Genomic DNA, 22,600 nt, shown 5'->3' with positions numbered 1-22,600 from the left:
TCACCATCTGCCATATTGTTTTGATGCGATCGATTAAACCCAATATTTTTGTTTCACTGGCTTCAAACAAAAGAGAATTCCACTTCTGTTAAAGATGTACTCTGAAATGTTAGACAATGATTTTGAACGTGTCTCGTCGTCTGACAAAGAAGAAATTATCGATGCACGCGGGTTATTGAACTTGAGTCAGAGGTAATGAGTATTTTTTCCGCTCATATTGTTGTTATTGTACAAAAGAAGAGGCATTATTGATAAGTTTTTTTAGGATTGAACGATTGTTGGTTTCTTGTTTTTGAAAATTGGTGAAATGTTGTGTCAGGCCATTTCATACATCGCATTTCTAACGTGTCCAATTAAATTCAACAAACTAAATTCGACAGAAATTCAATGTCTGAATCGACTGCTGCATTTCTGCCGCACGTTCAACTGGTCTTGTCGCATTATCCGACTGAAATGTGTCACCAATTCAAACATCCAATTTCCGCCGTGTCGAATCTAGTTCATACATAATCTTAATGTATAGAGCATGCGTAAATTTGGTCCCGCCAAAGACAAAGAGGAAACTTGGCCATTCTCGTCCTAATTCAACCTGTAGTTATTGCAAAACAAACTGCTGCATTGTCAGCTTTCCTCCTTGTTCCATTCGTGGATAATTTTCACAAAATTTAACTACTTTGTCGAATACTCTATGTTTAAAACATTTCCCGCTGACTGACAAACCCTGCTGTATAAATTCTGAATTAAGTTTGAGACAAGTGCAACGTATGAATTGTATCTGAATGTTTAATGAAGGATCTTTGTTTTTATATATTTTCTCTATTTCTCATATTATTTTACCTCAGAACTTCCTTTTCGAGATGCCTTTTCTTTTTTATCTTTGGTTTTTATATGTATACTTTTGTAACTTTGCATCTTGAATAAAGAATGTATGTATGCATGTATGTATGTATGTATGAATCGAGAGTCGCATTTCTGCCACACATAATTGACTTTAATTCGACACGACAGAAATGCGACGTATGAACCAGGCCTCATGTATATATCTGACATCTATACATCTATGTCATTCGGTCAACTCCTGACTGTAAAGGCTTATTGCTTATGCAACTCCAAGGATTTTGAAGAAAAGATCACCTCTTAAAAGCATTTTTTGTAAACACCCAAAACAAGCATTTTAGCTACACTAACCCTAGCCTGCAAACAGGCTCCCACGAATATAATGCTACAAGCAAAGCAAGCTGTTTAGCATGAAATAAAGAATTTCTCCTGTGAAGTGAGTGGTGCAGTGGAATCCTTGAGTAATCCTTGAGTGAGGTAACCTGTAGACCTTGTGTTTGAATTTGCCTGAAAGAAAGAGTGCCGGTGGTTTCAGTTTTAAACAGGTTCAAAAACACAGAATGATTGCGGCTTCCCTGGTCAAGAGAGTGTGGTTTTGGTTACCAAAGTTGAAAAGCTGGGACATTGATTACACCCTGGAATGAATGTCTCTGCATTATCTTTCCTTTCTTGTGCCAGTCTTTCATTAATTCATTCTCATATTTCATAGTAAAGGGAAATGAAGGATCGATTCCTATTGCCTGGTTAAAACATGCCAAAATCTGTAGAGCAACAGTCGAATAAAAAATGCTTCATCTGGCTCCTGTCGATGGAGAATTTGCTTCTTTTAATCGATGAGAATGTAGGCACACAAATTAAAAATAGTCAACATCTTGGCTTGACGAAAGTCAAAGGCCTGTAGTAGGGTTTTGATTGTTCAGAATGATGTTCACATTGCCAAAACTGTAGCAAAAGGAACTCAGCTTAAGTTGGCAGAAATTTTGCTGCCGAAGTGAAACTACACATGTCAAGTTGTTCACGCATGACCATGTCTAAATAGAGATTTGTACCATGATGTCTCAGTAGGAATTAGGTAGAACCAGTGCACACGGGGTGTTACACGATACTATGTTATGCACATCAGAGATGCCTTGCTATTTTTGATTCTCCACTTTTCTTTCAGAGATGATGCGTGAAACTAGGGGGAAGAAGTTGGGCACCTTACGTTGCCGTCGCTGTAAGCCTCCAGCGATAAGAGGTCATGCTGCTGCATTTAAGTACTGGTTTAATGCCTTTGGTCACACTGGTCCATACAGCCAAAAAGTGGAAGTTGTAAATGGGATTCAGACGATCATCCCAAAGGGAAATCCAATGGAGTGCCCTGGTAACATAATGTTTTGTCATTCTAATGTCCTAAATGATCTTGTATTTTTCATCGTACTAGTGTTATTTTCAAATAGTTTTCTGAAAACTCTGGAACCACAGTTAGTGGCCATTTTTCACAGGACAGGACACATGTACACTTGAGCAGAATATTATATGTAGCAAATCACTGTCAGATGGTAATGGGCGTAAACAGACCATTATTTGTAAGCATTTTGGTTTTTGCAGATCATTTTATGGTCTCATGGCCATTTCCCAGTAAAAGAGAGAGGAATATGCATTGAATAATAATTATCTTACTAATTATCTTAATACATCACTTTAATAACACTTCGGATTATCCTTTTTCACAAGCTACTTCAACAGCGTAGTACTTATAAAATAAATACTTTTAAAATTGAATTGTAAGGAGCATAAAATTTTTGTTGTGTCTTGATATATATAGATGTCAAACAGACCATAAAGCAACTAGTGAAAAGGTCAGCTAGGCCAACAAAGGCTGATACACGCCAAGGTCGGATGCCATATGAGCCCAAAAGGGCACCCCCATTTTCACTACAGAAGCTGTTGCGCATGCGCACATACTGCTTAAAAACGATAGAGGTAGGATAATTATAGACTAATTATGAATTTAGAAAACAGTCCTAAGAAAACACGTGCGCTAATTGGTTAAAAATCATGTTTCTATAACTCGATGGAAACACAGAACTAGCACGAGCTGTTGACGTATGGATGGTGCGAGCAAAGAGCATTTACACTTTGATAATCAAAGTTAACAAGCTGTTCTCCATTTTTTTCATCACGGTGTTTTCTAAAAGAAATAGACAACGTTCTCCATGTTTATACCGAGTTATAGAAACACTCGTGAAAGTTTGGGAGGACTCGAAAAAGCTGAGGAAACACTCGCCTGCGGCTCGTGTTCCCACAGCATTTCTTGTTCTCCCAAACTTCCACTCGTGTTTCTATAACTCGATAGAAACATGGTACATATTTTCTATTTCTTAAACATTGTACATTTGATTATGTTAAATGCCAGACAATATCAATAGTACTTATAGCTACTAGCTGCTCCAGCTGCTCATCCTTTGTGCGTAATTTATTTCTTTTGATATCCAGCAGGGTACCTTAAAAAAAAATAAACAAACAAACAAACAATGGTCTACTTTAAATTTTCAAACAACCCAGTTGTTAGGAAAACTGATCAGGAAGTTTTTGTATGTTTACTATATGTATGTTATGCAAATCAGTATAGAATATAGGGTACCAGTATTAGAGTTTACATCATATTAATACATTTCTGATTTACTGGTATGTAAACTCTGCTTGCTTTTTCAGGGTATGCGTGGCATGTGGCTCTGGACCATAACATTGTTTTCTTTCGCCGTGTTCCTAAGAGGGGAGGAACCACTCAGATTAAAAGTGAGGCATTTGAAATTGCCAGCCAACTTTGCAGGTATTACAGAAGGCTCAATGTTGAAAGTAATCTTTTCTGGAATGTGCAATGGCCATTTGTATCATTTTTTAATCTGCCAGAGAAAGCATTTAGCAGCAAAACTGTGAGTTTATGACATAGATTTTTAGCTTGAGAGTATTTCAGTTAGAAGTGCTCCTTGACAGGATTGTAATTTCAAGTTTCCAACATTGTTATAATTGGTTCTTTTCATTTTGCAGCTGATTCTGGTGAATTGCCAAAGAGAATTGACATAAAACTACCATGGTCAAAAGCAGACCGAAAAGCAAAAGGTGGATTATTTATTGGGTTTATACTTCACAAATTTAGTTATTGCAACATGGTGAACATGGAATATATTATGGTGAATACATGTACATGTATGTGTTTTTTTCCTTACTCTCCAAAGGCAAAATATGTGAGTCATATTAACTATATTTTAGAACATTAATCAATCCTGAATTGTAATAAAAAAAAGGTGCAGGACCACCATTTATTGCCAAGTTGATTTACAACTATAACCTATTCCAAAAAAATGTACTCCCTAACTTCTTTTCAACTTCCCATGCTTACACTTTTAAAATTTAGACTTCTCAAAACAGACTACAATCTTTTAATGGTACCATCTTTAGCAGTCATTAATTCAACTGAGAATATTTTGCAATCTTTTCATTTCAGGGGTGACACTCACTCTTTGGGCTAACCCATTGAACCCTGAGTTATGTCCCGTAACCGCTCTTCTTGTGTGGTTGTTGATAACAGGTTGGTGGATTATTTGTTAAGTTTAACCTTATTCGCAGTATTAAAAGTGGAACTAGAGTTCCTTTAACTGTGGTAAATGAGCTCTTTTCTCTCTACGTTCTGAAGATATTTTGAGCAGCATATCTTGGCATCTATTTAATTAATAGCTCTTGATTTTTTTTTGGGTCTCAAGCAGGTATTAGGAAAGGTTTCATTTTTTCCAAGGGTAGCTAAAAACAACCATGCAGTTCATGAGAACTCAGCTCGTGGTGTCACAACCTACAGGAAAACCTTTCTCCAGGTATATTATTTACTGTGACCAGGTTTTTGTATTGATTGAATATCATAGTGTCTAGAGTGAAATCCATGGTACTCAACTCGCTGTTGAGTTGTTTAATTTGGCACTTGATGCCCACCCATACAAAAATCATTATCCATTGTGTTTACGTACCTGATAATTGGTTTGCCATTTATAGTTGTGAATCATTTTTACAAAAAGTTGTTCAATGATGTAAAATGTGCCATCTCTCTTTGATCATAAGAGCTGTACTGTTTCCGTAGTTTATTTTGTATTATTGATGGCTTTCCTAATTCTCCTTTAGATGTCCAAGACACTTTTTGAAAAGGATTTTACTACTCATAGCATAAGAAGATCAGCAGCCCAATGGGCTGCCCGCTGTGGAGCTGATGATAGCACCATCAAAAGGGCTGGCAGACGGTATGTGAGACAGTAATATATCAAACATGATAGACAGTGAAATCATCAAAATCTATGCTAATTAAGACTGGGTATCCAAACCTTCATAACTGTGATTTTCTATGTTTTACCTTGATCAGGGTAGTACTAGTACAATGAGACAGACATCAGCAAAGTACTTTGTTCTTACATGTGTATAGTACAGGGGTATTCCTGTGATGTGTGATGTAGCAGCTGATTTTAGTTTCTGTGAAATGCAAATTTTAAGAAATTTTTCTTTGTGATTCATGACCTGAAGGATTTGTATGACCTGGAAAAAGGAAAGTATTTTATCCACAATTCTCTACTTTTAATTATCCATTTGTGAACTGTGCCAGAGAACCCCTGTGTGACCGTCTTCTGATCTTTTCTAAAGAAGAGCAAAATAATGTTGCTTGTAGGATTGGCAATAACTACAAAAAAAAACAAACTTGCAAACTCAAGACAGTTTTGCCACCAACTGGGGGTTGAAGCGCTCTTGATATCTTTGTGTTCATTCTCAATCCATAAATTGTTTTAAAAGGGGAATTATTCTTGTCACGTTTTTGTTGAAAATGTGAAAACTTGTTAATAATTTATAAAGGCTCTTTAAAGCACTTTAGAATGAGAGTTAGCAATGTAAAAAGTGAACGACGTTACCATGACTCCATGTCATCATTATCAAGTTCGAAACACATGATGGAATTGAGTAAATATAAATAGTAAAAATGGTGTGATAATAGTTGGGGAATTAAATGGGTGTTAAAGTATTCAATTGTAATGTCAAGAGTTTGGCAAGACCTGAATCTGACTGTGTGTTAAGTTTTGGTTTTATGTTCCTAATGAACAGCATCTGTTAGATCAAGCAGTCAAATTTTGTGCATCATTTCTTTAACACTTTAAATGTTGTAAGTATTTTGAATTTGATAATGATGACATGGAGTCATCAGAATGTCATTCACGTTTTACATTGCTAATTTTCATTCTAAATTATTTCTTAACTTATTTTGTATTTGATCAGGAAGTCCAATAGTTTTGAGTTGTACACTCAAGATGCTAGGGCCGAACTAATCAAAGAACAGCATGATGGGACCCCAGCATTGGACCACCAACTCTGGATGTTTAAACCTCTTGGATAATAAATTAGTATAATCCAGAGACCATTCATTCACAACTAAATGTTCATTGAAAGTGTTCATTATTTATTGTTTTGGTTTTGATTTCTGTAATTTTACCTGAGTGCCTGTGCCTTGGGGGCACTCTATCAAAAATTCAACCTGCCTTGCAATGCCAATTGGATTATAAGTTTGCCTTACAGTCTGTCACTGGATTGTACTAATTAAGGTTATATTCCTTTTTGTCCAACACCATTTGGTTGAACTGCAAAGAAATAGATATCTCAAACTGAAGAACTAGCAAGAAAATTCAATGATAGATAAATTTTACACGTTTTGTAGGCAGGAAATGAAAAAAGTCATTTTCCTTTTTAGGACATAGCTTGTTGACATTATTAACTCAAATGTTTTGATATTTCAACCAAGGAAATCAACTGTTTGGTCTTTGACAGTGATGTATCTCTGGATGACATTAGTGGCCATTTGATTCAGAAAACTTGTTTAGGAGTAAGTGAACAGAGGACATATCGGAAAAGTAATTCAGGCTGTTGGAGTCTCAGAACACTTTTGTGGCAATAATGGAATGTAACAGTCAAAGCTGTTTTAAGTATGTTTTTGTCATAATGTACAGTTCTCATGTTTTATTAGTGCCTTAAGAAATAGCAACAGAAAGATTCCATGATTAATTACCCAGGACAACTATTACTAATTTAAGGTGGCTCAAAACAGTTTCCAGCACTTTGTGATGGATCATTTTAACCACTCTTTATCAACTGATGCTACAATCACAGTAACACAAAACTGCCCATTCATTGGTGAACATGTTACAATCATTTTCATGTAACAATAGGTTACCAAGGTTGCCTAAAACCCTATGTACAGTATTTTTTAAAACTTTTACAAAAGCTGCATCTTATCCTGCTATTCAAAATTTGACAATATAAAAATATTTCACCACGCAGTTTTTGAATTATATGCCCTTAAAGCTAAAATTAAGGTTGCTTTTAGCAGGTTATACATTTGCAATAGTAATCTGTTGTGTCATGAAAATAATTACGTGTTTACCAATGATGAGGCAGTTTTTTGTTACCACGATTGTAGCATCAATTGATAAAAAACGGTTATAATGACCCATCAAAATTTAAGTCTTCGAAAGTGCTGGAAACTGTTTTGAGCCACCTTTAACTCTTATTTCTTCTACAAATGATATGTATTCCTGTAGAGAAACCTAAATCACATAATTGAAAAACTTTTAATTATTGAGGTTGGATGCTTTTGAATTAAATAAAATCCTGATAACTTTTATCCAACATAACATTTTCTTACAAATACTTTACCACTAGGCAGTTGAGATCTTGATGAAAATTAATAAGAAGCTATAATTGTATAATATATGAGTATAATTTATGACCATCACATGTCAATGTTTTGAGGGATCATACAAGAAATTTATTCTATTTTAGACAAAATTCAAGTGGTGTATTTTTTTTTAACAATCAAATGTACATAATTCAGTGTAAAGTTATAAAATGAATACCAAGATCAGTATATCGATATTATAGGGTTAATGCTGTTGTTCCAGCACATATGCAATAAAGTTTCAATCTCTGGTTTTACATCTGAACATTTGCCGTGTTTTGCTATTACATTTATTTCCTAATACAGTCAAAGCTCTTCTTGCAGCCTTTCTTGTAAGTGGCCTTCTCTAGCATTTGAAAATGATTGCTAATCCCCTAAGCAGCCAACTTGTAATTTGGGAATCCCTTTTGTATTCAAAATTTAAATTTTCTTGTAAACAGCAACGTTAAAATTAGAGCGGTTTTCAATTGAGTGTCGTAAAACCAAAACCAAAACCAATTACTTACCAATTAGACTTCTCAGTTAATCTCAAACTGTAGTAAAACCAAAACCAAAGTAATTGGCTAATTACTTTCGACACTCAACTGAAAACCGCTCTAGTTTCCTAGTTGTAAATATAAAAACTTTTGATTCAGGGTTGGTGTAATATGGGTCTTATTCCACATGCCTGCATGGGTGAATACAGCAAATAAATTGACCATACCCGTAGCACAGAAAAACCCTATATACATGTATAAATTAGGAAAGATAAACCAAACAGTAACATAACGAGGAACTCTAAATGTATATGACTGCGTAAATAAGGGTACATATATTTCCTCTCATGCTCCTGAAGCCAGCGAAATTCAACTTGACTGGACCTCTGTAATAGTTAAGCTGTCGACAGCTCAGGGGAATTGAGTAAAGCAACAATTTTGAATATTCAGAAACCAATTATTACCATTGTTCCTTTCGTTCGCTTATCCCTTCCCATTGAAGTTTGCAAGTTAATTTAGTTTTGCAGCTTTTCTTGGCCGTAATTGCATTCGTGGTTGTGGTGTTGGTGGTGTTTCGCTGTCCCTTGCGGGTAGCCTTTCACTTTCTGGTTCCTGATCCAAATGCCATTGCAGAGGATCAGGAACCGGAAAGTGGAGGGCTACCCTGATCCTCTGCCATGGCATTTGGATCGTCGTCATCTTCTCCTGTGTTAGAAGCGTGAATGTCTTCATAAGACAACAACGCCCGCAACGCGGACATTTCTGTCGGTACTTCTTTGCCCAATTCCTCCCTACAATTTGGACAGGGAATCCCACAATTGTAACATAATGGAATGTTGTCGTACCAGGCGACAGTCAATGGATCATTAACCGCGTAGGCAGTGGCACTTTCCCTAAGGCAAGGATTCTTCCTCTTCCATTGATCCTGGCAACATTGAACCAATTCTTTGGTGGCTTGTCCTCCAAGTACCCAATTTCCAGTGGCTACCTGAGCTTCTGTCTCCAGCAATTTTTGTTGCAAATGGCTAAAGGCTTGCACTTCCAACAGCTTGCACAGGAAATTCGCAACCACCTCGTGCATACCATAAGTAAACTTCACGTGATCAGGTTTACCAGTACGCGAGCGCTCACTAACACAGCCCAACATAAGCAGAAATTGCCATACAGCAATGTCATAAAGAGGACGCAGAAATGACAGTGGATTGCTCGAAGGCATGACGAACAAATCTATACTGAATAATGTCCTGAAGGTATGGTATTTGAAGTGGCTGTCACACCAACACACCATGTTTGGTGGTGACGTTTTCCAGCACCAGTCGCTGCACCAATCAGATGTGCACTTTCGTAATTCGCACGTCAATGCGAGAAATGAACACGAGGTGCTGTTGTATTAATTTTATCAGAATCCATGATGGCATCCTGTTCGAATCAGTTGAGCGATCGTCCTTCTGGAAAATAATCCGATTCAAAGAAGCGTCTTCCAGAAGACATCACCGATTTACTTGACGTGGCCATATTTTCTTTCTCTTGCCAGTCCAGGCTACAGTCGGTCCATAAGGTTTGAGGAGACCCAGTGTTAGAAGGTGTCAGTGCCTTCTTCGGACAACTCATGTGAACGGCCAATGCAGAACTACAAACCAAACTGGGGGAAATATCTCCCTCAAGGTTGGGAGGATGGCAACCAGGTGAAGAAGCAACCAGTCAGCTGTTGACGCTAGTTTCTTCTAGAATAAAAACCCTCAAACAAAAGCAATTGATCAGGGAGGACCGTAACCCAACAGTGCCATCCCCTCTCGTTGAGAAGCATGAAAAATATATCGAGGAAGAAGACAGGGTTAAAACTTCACTGTTCGCCCGTTGCTGGCGTTGCAAAAGTCTCTGCCAGTACTGCTCAAAAATGTTGAGACGTGGTCCCAATTTTGGAAACTTCAGAACGGAGTAAGTAGAAGTGCTTATTTTTAATGTGGCTCTGTCCGTTATTGCACGTGACATAAAATATCACAATTGACCATTAGGCATGGTAGAATGATAACTTTTTTCCATTCTGTTCTCATCGATACTTGTATTTCTGTTCTACACGTGTTAGGTGAAACTCGGCAGAGCATTATTTCAATATTGATTTAATATTTTGCTTAAGTGATTAGCTCTTGTATGTTTGTAGCATAGATAAAAGGCTATCTCCATACAATTATTAAAATCCAATCCTTTCAATCAGACGTTGACATTTTTTGAAGAGCTTGTTATTGAACCAAACAATGAAGTCTAAATTGCAATAACTAATTTCAAATATCCTCGGTAGGAACTCTTGCCTGGCTTTCACTACACGTATATACTCTGTATGTTTTTAAATATTTGCACTGCCAAGAACACAAAAACAAAAGCATGAAACCACTTGTAGCTACATGTAGATTGGGGGAAAAAATCATTTACTGTCAAAAATTTTACTATTCCATCCATGAAATTTGCTTGTTCATGGACCGATCGACCGACCATCCTTCACAAATGTAATGGACATTATTCATATATTTTTTTGTCTTTTTTTTATTTACCCACTCTAGGTCTAGAATTGCCATGAGCAATTGCTACTGTTGTAAGCAGGAAAGACGCTGTTGCGGAGGACCACTCCACCTGATGAAAACCGAAACACACGAGGGACACACGATAGAGGTGGAGGAGGATCTGAAAAAGATGTGAGGCCTGGGGTGAGTAGTAAGGAACTGTTGGGGCATCCAAGGCGAGTACGAGGACGTAGAGACTGACGTTTGGCGTTTCGTGTTTCTCGGACACACCAGAGACAAGGTGATTAAGGGAATGAACCACGTAAAATCGTTTTTGTGATGCAATTTGACCTCTGATTATTTTAAAACGTCGTTTTGTAAGATATGTTTTTTTAGGTTAGATGCAGCGAAGATAAATAGATGTTAACTTGGGGTCGGTGAAGGTGTAAAAAAAATAAAGGTCTTGTGTCATGTAACGTCTTGGACTTTGTGCTCTCTTTGTTCTGTGTTGTCTGTTAAACCGTTGCTGTGCAGACGGTGCGGTGCCAAAAAAAACAGTCTAGGACGGAAATTAAGCCATGCGTGCCGGTATTCAGTGACTCATCCCTAGAGAGGGAGGGAGGGAGGGAGGAAGGGAGGGTTCGATTTGAACATGAAAGTAAAGTCTTGTATGCCAAACAACAACAGAACTACATATAGTACCATTTTGCCTTCTGGGCCTTATCAGTGCAGTCCTGAAGGTTTAGCACGAATATGTATGTATATAAATATTATATATGTATTCTATATGTTAATTATACACATTTATATTATATATACATTATATATATTATATATAATATATATAATATAATATATATATAATATGTACATACACATATACATACATTCAATGAATAAACAGTGAATGAATTGTTTCTCTGTACAAAGAACGCTCTGTAGAAAGTATACGGGGCAAAAGACTTTTGATACAACACACCAGTTTCAAACACTCTGACATGGCTTGGATGTGGCTGCAAGAGTGCACTGATCGCCGATTGTCACGAATCACTAAGAGATATAGCCACCCAATACCCAGCCATATCTGGGAGTTCTCATCGATGAAAACAAAACAAAACAAAGATATATGCACAAAAGATTCAAAACTCAAAACGCATATGTCTTTATTCATCAGCCCCTTTTGTTTTACTACAACAGGTGATTTTTTTGACAATCCAGATTACAAGTTCGACTCGGTCATAGTTTCACATTCATTAGCTTTCTCGCAATTTGTGCAATCGCTCAGCACGTTCTTCCATCTGCTGCAGCATGTCTTCCTCGCAGTCGCGACTGCACACGAGTGCAAGGGCTTCTCACGTCACCGTGTTAAAAGTCTCCAACCGTCTCATCCAGGTCGTCAACTTCTCCCTAAATTCCCCCAGGCACTCTCCTATCCCGACCTTCGACCTGTTCTTCCTGGTCAGCTTCAGGTACTCTGTGGCATCAGGCCTAAGTTTTTTGTGAATGCCATCATAGGTTTCTCGGAACAGAGTCGACAGTTCTCGACCCTTGGTAGAGGCCCGGTCCCATCCCTCCTTCAATCTGTCGAGCTCCTTGTCAAATTCCGCAAAGAGTGCGAGAGGTCTCTGTTTGCTTTGGCTCTGGGCTTCTTTGACTCGCTGGGGCCATGGTTTCCATCGTTTCCACCGTCGCGTCCATTGCTAGCGGCGCACTTCAACGTCCTTTGAACACTGGCACTCGCGTGTTCTTGTTGTCACGGTCCCGTCTTCCTGTCCACGGGCTCCCTTTTGATGACACTTGTGTCTTGGACTTAGTCCGTGGTCTTTCCTGTCTCCGCATCCATGGGCTCCCTTTTGATGGCACTTGCGTCTTGGACTTTGTCCATGCTCTTTCTTCTCTGTCTCTCTTTCTCTATCTTCTCTCTCTTTCTCTCTTGCTGGCATCTTAGAACTGAAAAGGCCGGGGACGGCCACCTTCTTTATGTCTTCGTTGCTAGAATGCCGTGACATCAGCGTGACGTAAGCAGTAAGCGGTGATGTAAGCGACAATGTAAGCGATGACGTAGTGGGACATCATCCGAAGTGTATAAGAGGAAAGGAGGTGAGCCGCCATTCAATGGAACAAAGTGATGTCAGTGCAATGGCAAGGTGAACCCCGGTTGACCGAAAGGAGGCGGGCCGTTGCAGAATTTTGGTGTGTTTACACCAGAAGCCCTGTTGGATCATGTCCTCGCCAACAGGTTGTACAAGGCCAGTCAAGTCTATGGGACCAAAAGTCGATACCCCATCCAACAATTTGTGGGCACGTCCGGTGCCGGTCCTATTGTTTGAGAAATTACTGGGCTTGTGCCCCGTGCCAAAGACATCATTTGGGAGCACAACGGAATGATGCAAGTCACCTCATTGTTGGTACAACTTGTGGAAAAGATGCTGTGAGTGGAAGGCCATCGTGATGGATCCAAAGAAAGGGGAATGTTGAACAACCTGCGACACGCCACGGCTGTGAAGGGCAGCGACGAACTCATGTTCTTCCTCAATATTACGCGAAAAGATAGCAATGACAATCAACGAACGTTTGCGCCACCCGTATTGAGTGAGTTTGACCTGCAAGAAGACCTGAGTGGCCCTTCAAAACCGTAGTGGGTGAAATCGTTGTTGGAACTAGAACGACTTACAGGTCACGACAGTCCAAGACATGAGAGGGAGTTCCATTGTAACTATGGTGGGGTTCCCATTTCAGTGCACTTTTGTCCTAGAGAACAGACCCGGAGAACCTTTTTACTATTGCCCCAATCGATTTGCTAACTGACACGATGCCATTGAACATGTGAAGGCCATGCACCAGGGAGCGGCTTTGACAGAGGAAATTGTGATGAAGATCGCCCGGGTAGACGACCAACTGGCAGACATGGAGTTTGGCAAGTTGATGCAACCCATCAATGAAATATCCAAGGTTTGCGAGCTCAAATTGGATGAAAAGAACGCAGAGGTATTGTGCTGGAGGCCAACTTTACATGCTGACTTGCACGAAATGTCGTGCATTATCATGCAGAACAGTAGGCTCTTTGAATGCCTCCAACAAGATCGAGAGGTAGCGGTTAAAATGCTGGAATCATTGGATCGATCGACTTGGGATGGCAGTAAAATGACAAAGGCAGTTGTTTGCAGTACGCAACAGGGAAATCACTGAAGTCAAAAAACACATGCTAGCCCCAGCCACCCTAATTTCACTTCAGGCAACATGGAATGGAGCAAAGTTGCGTAAAGCCTATGTCACAGGAAACATGTACAAGGAATTCACTTGGGTGACGGACCAATGTCTGTGGCTGGACAGGACGTTGGGTAAAGAAGCCTGTCAGTACGAGCAGAAAGTCAAGGCAATAGGTGGTGTCGACCCTAATTAGATCCATCCGTACAGTGATTTGCCCCCCTCTAACCCAAATGCTTATTTTACAGTGCCAATTTACTCTTATTGGTCAAAAATTGTATTAGATTAAAGAGCAGTGTCTGTTCTATATTTCTAAAAAAATCTGAATCAATTTGGTCTAATTCCCTCCGAGTTATGTTAAGACAAAGTTGGAAGAGGGGGGCCAGGTGCAACCATGGGAGAATCGGCTGGATTAGCTCGAAAAGCGCCGAAATTTCGCAAGCATTCCTTAGATTAGTTCCCAAAGGTCTCCACAGTCGAACCCTAGCCTAACCCGCCATGGTGATCTAAGAAAATTGGATTTGCCAAAAAAATGTAGTTGGGGTATAGTGGTCACTTTTCAGATGAACCCTAGATCAGAGGGACTTTTCTTAAATTTTTTACTTTTTTACTTAAGAGAGTATATCTCGCTTAATATTGAGGGTTAAGACTTGAAATTTGGCACAATTATTGCTTAACTATTTGGCTAAGTCTGTGCCAAGTTTCATTGAGATTGGCTGAAATCTAAATTTTTTACGAATTTTTTTCTGACCTAGTGTCTCTTTCTGAGATTTAGGGGGGTGAATCCTCCAGCCAACAGTTTTACATTTTTCTTTTTTTTTAGCATGAAGGTTTCAACATTTTTAAATGTTTTATATACCAATAGAAAGGTCTTGATGAGGCAATCTTAGTGATGTCCTTACTTTAGACTAACCCTCAAAAGCTGCTTGACAGTGGAGCAAAAACCATTAACAAAGGGGGTGAGGATGCTCATTTTTAAAAACTCTCAAAAAATTCAATTTTCATTATTACATGTTAACAATTATACCATATGCAAAGAAATTCATGTAATACTTATTTCTGTACTTAAAAACATTACAAACAATTATCTTTCATACAGTAGGGTCATTAATACTAAGTTACTAAAAACTTAATACTAAAATGACTTTGAAAAAAATTGTTTTTTTAATCTTAGGCTGACTCAGTTACAAAACCACAAGTGGCAAAAACTAAGTATCTCAAATGTAGATATCTGAATGTTAATCTGATTCTGAAAAAATGACGTCAATTGACTCAATTGTTAGGTACTTACGAATATTTCAACTCTTTAAATTGCATCAAAAATCTAAGGGGAAATTGATACTACCATTTTTTGGTGGACTCTGAAATCTTTTTAATATCCTTCTTCCAATTTCTTTTCCCATAGTAAATATTGTCCGTTATAGGTCTTTGAAACAGCACCATTCTCGTTGTTGATCTTTTAAACTAGCAGAAATAAATTACAGTGAAAGTTGTGTATTACGGGGGCAAATCACCACTCAAGAGGGGTCTTTACAAAAAGTACCATAAAACATATCAGTTTCCATTTTTTGCTCTGTTTTTTTTAATATTAGATAGACAGGTTAATGCTACAAGACATATATTTTTGTGAAACTTTTTCATAGCAAACTGACGGCGCAATTAACTTGCAAAATGTGCAAATTGTGTTTTCATGAAAAAAGAAGGTGATCAACGCTTTAGCTAATAAAATGCTTTTTCTTTAGGGTTAAGACATGAGACTTCCTACAAATGTAACCTAATACCTAACCTAATAGTGTAGAAAGTTTCATTAAGATTGGTTAAAATTTAATTGTTTTATGATTGTTTTATTGGTAGAAATTATTTCTTGGAACAGGTGGGCGAATCCCGCTTCCCTAATTTCAACTAATACTCAGCGTGGTTTCAATACTTTTACGTGGTTTTTACACCAATAGGAAGGTCTCAATTAGGGTTATAAAATGGTATAATTATTTTTTACTGACCCTCAAAATCCGATTCAAAATCAGGAAAAGTTCTAAACTGGAAGGGGGGCCAGGAGACCGCAATTACCTTGCAAAATTGTTACTGCACAAAATGCTTCATTCTCAGGGTTTAGACTTGAAACTTATCACAATTGTAACCTCATTATGTGGCTTAACGCTCAGCAAGTTTCATGGTGATTGGTTAAAATGTAATCTTTTTATGCCTTTCATTCCTCCAGCAGTGTTTGGTTTTTTAAGGGGGCGAATCCCGTTTTTCTAGTTGTAACTTTTAAACCTTGTGGTTTTAATCTTTTTGAAAGATTTTTACACCAATAGAAAGGTCTTGTTGCGGGTTATACCATGATGTCATTAGTTTTGACTCACCCTTGAAAACCCATTGAAAGTTGAGCAAAAGATCAAAACCAGAAGGGGGGCCAGGAGACCAAGTAACGCGCAAGTACGCCTTGTGGACCTACAAAACCCTCATTACAGACAAGCCTTGGATGGTGAGTACACGCTTTTTGAGCTCCGTTATTTTTGCTGTTTGGCACCCTTACAACACTGGGCAGAGGCAATCCAACTATCGGAAGAGGTGTCTAAGGTGCTCGGGGACCTTTCTTGAACATTTTCTTCCAATAAAAAACGGTTGCCTCTGCGCAGGCTTGGTCAAAGTTTAAGGGTGCTATCTTGACCAATATGTTGTTGAAGGACCTTGTTATTAGAACTGGAGGACCTTTTATTGATGTTTTGATGTTATATCATGCTTGTTGATGTTGTAAGGAACCGTTTGGTGTTGATTTTGTGGAAATCGGTTCCTTTGTTGATTAGTTATGATGTCATTTGTGTCGAAACTTTACACCTTAATAACTTTATGAGGTTTTAACCATTTGGCCAGCAAACTGTAGCGTCGGATAGGCCTTGACATAGGCTACGTGCATGCCAAATTTGGTAGCAAATGATAAAATCCTCGCAAAGTTATTAGCGGTTAAAGTTTTATACAAAATGGCGGACACAAGTTTGTTGGTACCACGCCCTCAGCAGTTTTTGAACGTGAAAATGAGGGTAACTTTAATTGCTTATAACTCTTAGAGGATATTGTGCCAGTGTTTCAAATTCACAGGGTTTGTAGAATAGGCTAAGGGCTCTTCGTCTGTTGGTTTCACTCTGCACTAGAATATATGTAAGTGCCAGAGGACCAGAAGCTGTTAAAGTGTTCAAAACTAAAGTTTAAGAAGATTTGACAGTTTGAGTTGAAGCTTGAGAGTTATGTCCTTGCTAGGATAAGGGCTCTTCGTCTAGGTTGTTGGTTTCGCTCTCCACTAGAATATATGTAAGTGCCAGAGCACCAGAAGCAGTTAAAGTGTTCACAACTAAAGTTTAAGAAGATTTGACAGTTTGAGTTGAAACTTGCTAGGCTAAGGGCTCTTCGTCTAGGTTGTTGGTTTCACTTCTCACTACAATGTCTATAAGTACCGTCAGCCGCTGGGTTTAGTTACCATTCCTAACATTATTTTCAGCCTTTTTGACACTGGTTTAACAATCTACAAAATGGCGAGCTCCTTGCCAAATGTCAAAAAGCTCCTGCAAACAGCTTCAGCTGGAGAGAAGGAGGCCCTGAAACATCTGGGCATAGATCGTGGCTTTACGTACGAGTGTCCGCCTCGCTTCAATCCAGCCACCACATCTAAAGAGGCCTTGCAACAGCAGCTAACAGACACTATCTTTTTCACCGAGGCGGCCAATAGGCTGCACCTCGATTCAGCAGAAGAAATAGCGAGAACTGTGATACAGCATATCATCCACAGCTACTTCTGTCTCTTTGACCGTCTGCCAGACGTAGACAGCATCCTAAGTGGCCCGGACCTTGCCAAAGAGCTGCTGGACAACGTTGTTGAATTAACTTGGGCCACACAGATCCTTCATCGGTTTGAAAAAGAAGGCAGCAAAAAGCAGAAGACAGCGACGAAGCAGCAGAAGACAGCAATGCTTCCGACAGCGAAGGTTGCGGTGACGAGTACCATCCGGAAGGCTCTTCCTCCAAAAGCTGTTCCTCTTCGGACGATCATCCTAAAAGGAAGCGCTCGCCTTCACCACCAATCAAGACTTCCCCGAAGAAGGCAAAGACAGCCTCATTCTGAAGTCGTCACCAGGCAAAGGTTGATCCCACCACAAGAAGTACGCCTGCCCTGTGCCAAAGTGCTCATTCCACGGCAGTGACCTTCGTCGACATCTCCAAACCCACGTACGAAAACGCGAGGTGGACGAAAATGAAGTCGAGAAGATGTTGACAATCGTCTGTGCTGGCCCGCAGCAGCGTGGAAACTTGCAAACGAGGAAAGGCCGCCGACCTCAGAAGGGCGAGCGAAAGAAGTGGTGCCCGGTACCTGGCTGCAACCAAGTCCTTTTAGATCCTTTTTTTTTTTTTTATTGCAAAACACAGGGAAAAAAAACAACTTACAGTTCAACTACTTACATCACTTATGGGACAATTACCTACATCACTTACTGGATAATTACTAACAATACAATTACTTACATTACTTACACTACAATAAGTTACATTGTATTAATCAATTAATTAATTAATTAATTAAAAAGACTATTTACTACTTACATACAATACACGTTACTTACAATACTGACAAGTGCAACACTTGTTAAGGTTGACCTACAGTACAATAATATCCATGCACAGTGTTAGCCTTAGGGTTTTGTTCATTTTTTTTTTATACAGTTGCTTGGTAGATACGTTTAATTATTATTATCACCCACTTAGATTTCTAAAGATTATCATTTGACGCTGCTCCAGTTTTGAGGCTGTTGTAACATGCCAGAAAGACAGAGAAATGTTTCATTTCAGGGGGCAAGTTGCATGTCCTACACGACCATATATAATATCTCGCCACAAGAAAATTAAAATTAAGTTTCTGTTTATTCTTTGATTTGTCTGGCCTTAGGCCTAAGACTATATTTAAAGAAAGGTTGTATGTTCTCAACGCAAGATTTTGGCTTACAAGAAGCTCCTTAAAGTTTTGCCAGAAGGTAGAGACAACTCTACAGGACCAGAAAAGATGAATTAGGCTTTCCTTCTCAGTTTTGCAGAAACTGCAGAGATCTTTATCTTTTATTCCTACTTTTTTAAGAAAATCATTAGTCGCCAGTCGTCTATGCAGCAATTTGAATTGAAATACAATTAGTTTTATAGATTTTGTACACTGAAAAGATAGCTGGTACGCCGCACTCCAGTCTATTGGTTCATGGGCTTCAAAGGCACAATCCGTAGCCCATTTTTCTTGACTCTTGGTTGGACACCTTTGTTTAAGACCAATTATTTTTTTATAGGCCTGTCTGCTTGGTTTACTTGCTTTCATAAATTTCGTATAAAAGCTTTCGTATTGTATATTTATATTATTGTGTAAAGGTATTTTGATTTTTTTTAAAGCGGATAACAGCCCATAAAAAGCAAGATAATTTGTTTCAGTGATACCATACCGATCTTTGAATTCAGAAAAGGATAGGAAGGTGTCTGAATCTTTCAACAAATGCGAAACCCTGTTAATCCCTTTTTGCTGCCATTTTTTGTAGAAGATTGGTCTGTTATCGATTCTTATAAGGGAGTTGTGCCAAAGGCTCTGAGAGCGAAAATGGTCTGTATTATTCTCGTAAGTGATTTCAGTCCAGATATTTTAAGATTTCCACAATAAATGGATAGGATAAATTGACATACTTTGACAGGTCTTTTTTGCTAAGGTTGCCGCTGAACAAGGCTCTGCCACCGTAGTTCCGGAGTTCTAAGTCAAAAAAAAGTTTCCATTTTCCATGATTGTTTACATCAGTATATTTTTTGACCCAGGTAGTTTTCAATCCTTTATTGAAGGATTCAATATCAATCATTTTTAAGCCGCCTTTTTCATAGTCATTAATCATTACTTCCCTCTTAATTTTGTCGCCTTTGCCGTTCCATAAGAAATCATAGAAGAGCCTATTGATTTCCCTTAAGACACGGTGATTAGTCGTGAGGGGAGACAAAATGTATACAAGTTGGGACGCAATTAAACTTTTTAGAACAGTAATTTTGCCAAAAAGGGTAAGTCGATGACACTCCCAACAGCTTAGGCTATTTTTTATTTTTATCAATTTTTCGTTGTAGTTCAGCTCTACTGTTAGGTCAGGATTAGTCAAGAACCATACTCCGAGAGCTTTGGTCTTTCCTTTAACCCATTTTAGGTCTCTTTCTGGGCATAATTTGTCTTCTTTTTCGGCATTAGCACCGATCCAAAGGGCTTCCGTCTTTTTGTTATTTAATTTAAGGCCAGATATCCGTTGAAAATTATCCAATATATGCAGAGAAGATGTAAGAGATTCCTTGGAACCATCGAGTATTAAAGTGGTGTCATCTGCATACTGACTAATTTTTATTTCATTTCCATTCACAAAGATGCCTTTGACATTTTGGTTTTTCCTAATTGCACCCGCTCGAACCTCAACACAGAGAATAAAAAGATATGGAGAAAGGGGGCAACCCTGCCTTACTCCTCTTTCGAGCTTAAAAAAGTCGCTGGCCCATCCGTTATTGAGGATGCAGCTTTCTGTGTTATGGTAGCATAGTTTAATCCAGTTGATTAGTGATTGTCCAAAGTTGTAATATTTAAATGTTTTTTGAATGAAAGGCCACTCTACTGTATCAAATGCTTTTTCGAAGTCAAGAAAAAGTAAAAGACCAGGGGCTTTGTTAGCTGTTGCGTAATGAATTATACTGTCAATGAGTCTAATATTCTCCCCGATAAACCTATCTTTAAGAAATCCAGTTTGATCATTATCTACAAGGTTCGGTAGAACTTTTTTTAGTCTGTTTGCAATAGCTTTGGTCGCGATTTTGTAGTCGCAGTTCAAAAGAGTTATTGGTCTCCAGTTCTTAATAAAGTATGGTTCTGCATCTTTTTTGGGGATTAATTTAATGATTCCACGTCTCTGGGTTACCGAAAATTGACCTGTTTGATATGCAAAATTAATCGAATTAACAAGTAAATCCGACAAATCGTTCCAGAAAACTTTATAAAATTCGGCAGGTATTCCGTCTGAGCCTGGTGTTTTATTTGTTTCTGTATTTTTTAAGGCTTGTAAACATTCCTCTTTGGTCAGCAGGCCTTCGCATGACATTTGATCGTCTGGGTTCAGTACCTTAGTATTATTCTCGTCGAAAAACATGTCATTAACATAAGTGTCGTTGATATTCATATGGGAGCTATATAGATTTCTGTAAAAGGATTCACACTGATTTAGAATTTCTTTGTCAGTATTTACTGTTTCATCATCATTAATTTTTAGCTGACTTATTACTCCCTGTTTGTAGTGCCTTTTTTCCATGTTTAAAAAGTATTTTGTATTTCTTTCTCCCTTGTTATACCATCTACATTTCGATCTTAAGATTGCACCTTTGGTGCGGTACTCAATTATATTCTCTAATTCTGCCTTTTTTCTTTCTAATTCCTGAGCCCCAACTTGTTTTGCATTTTCCTCGTCGCTTGTTGTTTCCATATATATTTGCAAGTTGTTAATTGCTTTTTCTAGCTCTTCTTCCCGTTTTAAAATTTTAGCTTTTTTGGCAGCTGCATATTTTAATGATTGTTCTCGGATTTTCATTTTTATCATCTCCCACAATAATGCGTGGTTCACAGTGTCATCATTTTGATATTCTTCTTTAACAGCTTGGATTGTTGATTTTATTTGGTTAACGTATTCAATTTCGTTCAAGAAAGAAGTATTAAGTTTCCAAAAGCCTGGTCCTCTTGGATTCGAATGAACAGCTATACTGATATCGATCATTGAGTGGTCTGTTTTGTATCCTGTCAAAATATCGGCGTGCATGACATTACACATTAAGCTTTGGCTAACAAGAAAGAAGTCTAGTCGGCATTGAATTTCGGGTTTCCGTCGGTGCCAAGTATATCTTAGGGAATCGGGATGTAGCACTCTCCAAGCATCAATTAAATCTAAGTTTTCCATAAATTCCTGAACGATCCTAACTGAATTATTGTGTGTTCTTGCGACGCCACCTTTCTTGTCTTTATCTAAATTAAGCACTAAGTTGAAATCACCACCAATAATTACTTCACATTGAAAATCTGATAAATGCTCGAAGAAGTCTTCGAAGAAAGCCGCGTCATCGTCGTTGGAAGCGTAAATGGTGGCCAGCGCTATATACTTTTGGTTGGTTTGGATGTCACAAATAATGAATCGTCCATTAGGATCACAGTACACTCGTTTCATTTCGAAATCGAATGTATTATTGAATAGAATTGCAACTCCTGCCTTAGTGCCCGTACAGCAACTAAAAAAGGATTTGTACCCCCATTCTGCCAACCACATAGTGGACGTGCTCTCGCAGCAATGGACTTCTTGTAAAAAATAAATAGAGTTGTTTTTTGCCTTGAGCCAAGAGAACATTTCCCTTCTCTTTAGCATGTCTCCCAAGCCTCTTACATTAAGAGAACATATTTTAAGATCCATGCATCCTCAAAGTGTCTAGAGATAAAAATTATTCCTGGGAGCAGCTGAAGTGTCACAACCATGTTGAAGATAATGCGGGTGCTTGAAAGTAACGGTTTTCTATAATAATCCTTGAACAAGCTAATTCTGTATATAAATGGAAGCTTCCAAACATTGGAAGCAACTACTGATCTAAAAGCTAACCACAAGACACGCTCATACAGAGCGACTATAACAAGTATAAAGCTTGGACAACCTAACACATAATTACAAAACAAAAAGCTAACAACAAATATTGACTGCTTACCTACCCAGTGCATCAAAGTTTTTGTTTGGGCAGTTTCACACCATCGGTAAATAGCGTGTTTGATG

At 38.4% G+C, this 22,600-nt stretch overlaps 2 pseudogenes across 1 annotated transcript; one reads left to right on the top strand and one right to left on the bottom strand.

The window, feature by feature from the left end:
* The first annotated feature begins 1,949 nt into the window (after nucleotides 1–1,949).
* Nucleotides 1,950–7,844, top strand: LOC110057976 (uncharacterized; annotated as a pseudogene). The gene is made up of 8 exons (XR_016203850.1): nucleotides 1,950–2,200; nucleotides 2,645–2,802; nucleotides 3,535–3,652; nucleotides 3,871–3,942; nucleotides 4,328–4,411; nucleotides 4,587–4,691; nucleotides 4,993–5,108; nucleotides 6,127–7,844. The product of XR_016203850.1 is annotated as an uncharacterized LOC110057976 (transcript).
* A 10,331-nt stretch (nucleotides 7,845–18,175) lies between these two features.
* On the bottom strand, nucleotides 18,176–20,698 carry LOC149099232 (uncharacterized; annotated as a pseudogene).
* Between the last annotated feature and the right edge of the window lie 1,902 nt (nucleotides 20,699–22,600).

Source organism: Orbicella faveolata, unplaced genomic scaffold (genome assembly GCF_042242905.1).
Source record: "Orbicella faveolata isolate gen_17 unplaced genomic scaffold, um_ofav_v1 contig_46, whole genome shotgun sequence".
Lineage (NCBI taxonomy): Eukaryota > Metazoa > Cnidaria > Anthozoa > Scleractinia > Merulinidae > Orbicella > Orbicella faveolata.
This window is presented reverse-complemented; position numbering and strand designations above follow the sequence as displayed.